Raw genomic sequence first — 6415 nt, forward strand, 5'->3', positions numbered from 1 at the left:
TGAACTCGTGCCCTGTCAAATTTGAAACTCAGAGTCAGTACTTGACGCATTTTCCTGTTAAATTTGTTATGAAAGTTCACAAACAATTTCACTTGCTCAAAATTATATTATTAAAAACATAATAATATAAATGCTTATTAAAGAATTTAAAAATTTACTTGTAATTTACAGTTCCGTTAAAAAAATAATTTATATTAAATTGTGTTATAGTCATTGATTTAGTATAACATATTTTAATTTAGCCCGCAAAATATTTAAGGTAATACAAAAGGATATAATGTAAATTATTATTATGTTTTAGGAAAAATATTATAAATTATTTTCAACAATTGTTTTATACATATAAATAAATAGAAATAAAAACAAATAAATTGATATAAAAAATAAAATAAATAAATGAAATAATGTATATTATTATATTTTATATAATATATAATTTATGTTAATATATTATATGAAATAAGGTTTTAATAATTTTATTATTCAATTAAAAAAAGTATTAGTATAATTATGATTTTAAAATATTTTAATTTTTTTTCTTATTTGTTTATTTACCTCAATGGCCAATTCAAAATCCTTCACATCAATTTCGCCGCTTTGATTCACATCTGTTTTTTTGATTGTTGTTGTTGTTATTGTCATTGTTGTAGTTTTAATTGTTGTTTGTTGTTTTTATTATAAATTTGTTGAACCATCAAAATTCAAATGAAATGTCAACGAAAAATACCCAAAAATTTGTTGCAATTGTTGCGATGCCGCACATTTTCCATTCGGATTTCGTTTATTTAACAACGGAAAACATGGAAAATGTAAGTAAATTTAACAAAATCAGCAGAAGTTGGTAAAATTTCATTTAATTTCATTTTTTTTTTGTTGCCACATTATTTATATATTTTTGAATTTTTGTATTTTGTTAGAATTTTTTTTAAGTTATGAACATTTTAACTGAATTTAGTGCACAGCTGTGAGCACTTCCGCTTTTAACAGGAAGTTGTTATGAATTTTATTTCAGAGTTGCCAATATGACAGATTGTTTCTATGCGTGATTATCACAAAACAAAACAAAAAATGGAATTTGTGGAAAAAATATGATGTGGTCATTACTACAAATGATTGATGTTCAACCAAATGGTTTTAAATTTTTTTTTGTGTGTGTAAAGTGCACACATAAAGTTGCAATAAATATTAAACTTATTATGAATAAAACGAATTTTGAAATTTAATTTACAAACTCTGAACTAACTATATTTAACCATTTACTGATATATCAATTCGATTAAGTTTAATTTGAAAAATCGTTTATTTTTAACTATGTTTAAAATAGAGATAGGATCATCAAACGGCATTGTAGATACAGTGTGGTTACGATGGTCTATCAAAAGCAAAACAAACTTTAAAAAAAAGCAAATACATAACACTAAATTGGGGCATGTCTCAAATTAAAATTCAACATTTTTTTATAAAGCATAAGCTTTACTTGTAGTAAAGTATTACTATGTTTAGACACACCTTATTTTCATGAAAATCTGAATTTCATCTTCGTTTCAGCGAAATTAAGTTACTCGTATTTTTTCCATACAAAATTCAGTTTTAAGGTTAAAACGATATTAAGGAAAATACCCTTAGTTTTATTGAAACAAAATTAACAGCCTTCAAGAAACGTACTAGTCAGCTACTTCAACTAAGGCGAAACCTGATCAGCACCACGGTATCTGTGCTGACGGGCTACTGCGAAATAGGAAAGAATGCTATGTGACTGTGCCTACCCTACAATGAATTTTCTCGTGGCTGTGGTTCTAAGGATGAGGAGGAGACCGTGCTCCACCTCATGTGTCAGAGAATTGTATACTGATGTTTCAATCTATGTAAATACCATAATGTGGTACCATAATGAGCCATTATTTGAGCTTAAACAAGGCCACAACTCAAGGATTTATGGAAACAAGGCCACAACTCCAAACTACCTAACAGCCTTTGAAAGTTAGATTACGACTCCAACAAGGCCGCAACTTCAACCTACCTACCTACATAACACCCTTTGAAAAAAGTTAGGTTAGGTTATACCGGCGATTCGCAGTGGATCCAATTACGCCTATTAGCCCATTGTGCTATCGTACATGTAGAAAAATACTCAGTTAAAACCACCTGGAACATTTGGCGAAACGTAAAATGCTATTTAGTGTCAGGTCTTGTAAGTGATCAAGATCCTCAAGTAAGGGGGCTCCTAAAGTGTTGAGTCGCTTTCGAGCTCGAGCTGGGTAAAAACATAGTAGATGAGAGGCACTCTCATCGTCTTCCCCACAACTACGACAGGTTTAATTAAAGAGAAGATTTAATCTTCTAACATGGTTTCCTAGTTTGCAATGGCCTGTAAGTAAACCTATATCTTAGACCGATATCTCTACGGAGTATCTCAATAAGAATTATGGATTTTCTTTTATTTTATCTTTTATTAAAAATTTTAGAGAGAAAAAGAACTCAGTAACAGTTTATATGACGTTAACTTGAAAAAAGGTGAAAGCAGTTAAATCAGTTCTCAATATGAAATTATATTAAAACCGAGTAAAATATGTATAAAAGACTATTCTAGTTGTAAACATTAACTGGTAGTCACAAGAAAACATCCGTTCAAATGAATTCAATCCCTATAGCACAATGCGTAATTGTGTAATTCCAATTATTCATTTTTATTTTGTTTACAATATAATCGAAGCAAAACAAAATAAATAATCCACTTATAGTATTTTGGAACTGAATTGGATCAGTAAGATTTGTTTTCTCGTAATTGATTTAAACTATATATATTAAAAACAGTCGTTTCTATAAATAGACACATTCTCATTAAAGCACAATTTGATATTTGGCAGCTCTAAATCAAATTCAGAATCAAGTATTCCTTTCGCATTATTCAATTTAACTCGTTATACTCACCAAAAAATACATTGAACAGGAACAAAAGTTTCTTCTTGCGGAAATCTGAGATCGACATTCTATCTTCCTTATTATTCGAAGAAAAGATACGTGCAAGAAGATTTGAAGTTTTCGCCTGCAAAAAAATAAATTTCGTTAAATTTCTGTATTAGTTTTTTTTATTGGGAATTTTTTTATTGGCAAGGATTTTTCACTTGTGAGCAATAACTTGCAGTATTGAGTTTCCATATTCGAAAAATTTTCAAATTTTCCAATTTTTAAATTGATAAATTGCATTTTTGCATTTCAGCAGTTTAAGTTTTCTATGCCATAATTTTTTTAGAAATTTTGGAGGCAAACATTAAACCAAAGTCACGTTTCAGACTAAGTACCTTCGCACGATTTAACTACGAGAGCTTCACATGCTAGCAGCAACATCAAAGCAATGAAAGCCAGCAAGGATGTTTCAGTGCCTGCAGCCAGTTAGTAAGCAAGTAAGTAAGTAGTGCAGCAAAAGGCATAGATTGTCGCCGTGCAGTCGCTGCGCTGCCCTGCCGCTGCCGCAGCGGCATTTATGCATGCATTCCTAAGTTATTTCCTATTTAACTTGACATTACGAGACGAAATATGAAAGCAATCACAAGAGTAAAAAAAAATTTTTCTAATGCATTGTGAAATCAGAAAATAGGAAAGGAAAGAATGTATGAAGCTAAAGGACCCAAAAGCTTTTTACTTTTATATTTCATGTGCAAATGTGTGCACTGAAATATACGTTTGTGCGTGTGTGCATGAGCTTATTTTACCTTCATTTATTCACACGCTCACAATACTATTTCCTTTCATACACAATTTTTTTATTTTTATTTATTTTTGCTTTCTGCTTTTGTTTCTCTTCTTTGTGAATTTTTTTATTAACAAAAACAAAAACACATAAAATTTTAAAGAAAGCACCTGGTTTGCTTAAAGGTTTATTCGTAAATGAAGGATGCAACAGTCTATGTTATATCTGCTGCGAATTTCTTACTAAAGCAACATTGCAGCAGCAGCAAAAACAACAACGGCAGTAGCAACAGTAGCAACGGTAGCAACCTCGACAGCTGCAGTAGCAGTGCGAGTTTAATAGTTGCCGCTGTTGTGACTACAATAGCAGCAACGTATCTCGTCTTGAGGCTTTACGACATGCAAGCATGTTACCTTGCTCTATAGCTTATAATGTCTGAAAATTCCATATTGCTTTCTTCAACCAGATTTTTTTACTGTGTATATATTAGCAGTGTATTTTACTATTAAATGTTTACATTTTCCGTAAAACAGCAAGAATTTCCTTTCTTGAACATATTTTATTTTTGCTGTCGTTACTTTGTCTTGGATCCTTTATGCATTTTTTATCCTTTTAATGCACTTCAAAAGCAAATTGTCTACAAAATTGTTCTAGACTCTTTAGCAGTATTTGATGTGAATGAAATTTTTATTAATTTTTCAAGGAAATTACAACTAAAATTGTTTTTCTTTGATTCTATCTTAAATGTTGTAAATATTTGACTAGCACCACGATGTCTGTAAGTATTATGATCAAATAATATAAAAATTATTTACAATTTGCACAAATATTAAAGCAGTTATGTACCCTCTTTTCTGTCAATCCCTGTTGTGTTCTCTAGAAATGATTATGTTTCATCGATATAGATTCCTTTATATATTTTACAGAATGCAGAATTAGTTACAACCATGAGTATTGAGTATTGAGGTAGCTAGCATGTTGGATAGAAGTGTAAACTAATAGTCTGCTTGGAATTTGTAGGCTTCCAAAAATTTCATATTTTTATAATAAGATAGAAGTCCACAACTTTGATGAACTTGTATCATCATTACTAACGAAATATATAATTTGACATATTTTTCTATTCTTTATTTGTCGTTTGCAAGAACCTTTTAATTTCTCGATTTACTTCTGGGCTAACAGCACATCTTCATTGGAAGATGGACTCGTCACTACTCATCAAATACTTATTAGAAATATGATATATGTATCTTTTTAATATTTCACGTTTAATATCTGTCGTATATAAACACTTTTTAAACGTACCGTTTGAAAGTTTAAAGTCGTATCCAACGTAATGATTGGGTCTTATCAACACACATTTCTCCACAAATTTTCTAAGGAGAGTTTTATGCTAATGCTGGAATAATCGGTGTAGTTTAATGCAAATCTCCTTTCATCTGTAAAAAAGCAACTTCCATTTATCCTTTGTTTCTAATTCAATCTCGTAAATGCAATAAAATGTTTCTATTACATTGTTATGTGCTATGGTACATTTATTTAAACCAATTTTAATGAAATCGGAATGTGCTATTCGTCAAACTTAAACCAAAATATTGATGCAATTGTGGATAATGCTACAGTGAATCTAATTTCATTCTCATATCTAATTTCGACGAGTATAAAATTGAGGGCAAAAGTTTATCTTTACCACTCTGTGCATAACTAGGAAAAAATTTTGAACAAGTTTATGCCATAAAGAGCTTAAATAAACTAATAATAGGACAAGCAAACAGAAATTGACTTTCATATATATGTAGATTTGTTTATGTAATTTTTTTAATTATTTTTAGTTAAGGTGGAAGCATTCTATAATATTTGTAAACATCTTCTGTGTATCAATTTCTAATTTAATTAATAATCGTCATTTATACGCCATGTTTAACGGTTTACCTATCATTTGACCAAATAAGCTGCTACACTTAAACCTTAATTAATTACTAAAGATTTTTTACAGTAAAAAAGAAAATATTTATGCCATACTATATAGCCTGTATACACACTATCATTATCGTCAACATCAATGTAACACATTACGTTGCATATTCATTTAATATGCTATAGAACTTTTATTAGGATTTTTTAATGCCACAAAACCATTACAATTGCAAAAATATTATTAAACAAACATAAATGTTTATAGTAAAATTACCAATAAAATGCAGACATTTATATGCATCATTTATATTCTGCATTCAAGGCATTGGATGCTGTGCTCCACAAAGGACACAGTTGCAGTTGCCTTGTAGGTGTGCCGTTCATATGCCGAGAAAACACATAAAAATTTGGTTTTTAATCTTTTTTTGTACTCGGCTTTTTCAATTATACTAGGATTTGTGCAATGCAAAATAAATGTATGAATTATTTAATAATTTTGAAGCAATTTTATAATTTGGCGAACGTTTCAGTACACAGATGAATAAAATGCCAGTAAATTTTCGAAAAATAAGTGATTTTAAAATGTTTCGCATACATGAAGTCATTAAATTAAGCATAAATGCAGTCTATTTTGTGGTTTAATTGATTTTTCGTTATAATAGCATTAAATTTTTAATATAGCAGATCTCTTTTAATTAGTTAATTATAAACAATGAAATGAATTTTTAATATTCTATACCAGTTTCGAACTCTTTATACGTTTTTGTTGAATTAAATTATATATCTAAACTGTTTAAATCTTCCACT

General features: G+C 29.4%; 1 long non-coding RNA gene across 1 annotated transcript; it reads right to left on the minus strand.

Annotated features, from left to right (window-relative positions):
- Positions 1-552: 552 nt before the first annotated feature.
- LOC119685279 lies at positions 553-3339 on the minus strand. The gene is made up of 3 exons (XR_005252791.1): positions 3303-3339; positions 2932-3046; positions 553-608 (listed from the first exon to the last, which is right to left on the minus strand). It is a non-coding gene; the product is annotated as an uncharacterized LOC119685279 (long non-coding RNA).
- Between the last annotated feature and the right edge of the window lie 3076 nt (positions 3340-6415).

This window comes from Teleopsis dalmanni, chromosome 2, assembly GCF_002237135.1.
Source record: "Teleopsis dalmanni isolate 2A chromosome 2, ASM223713v2, whole genome shotgun sequence".
In the NCBI taxonomy this organism is placed as follows: Eukaryota; Metazoa; Arthropoda; class Insecta; order Diptera; family Diopsidae; genus Teleopsis; species Teleopsis dalmanni.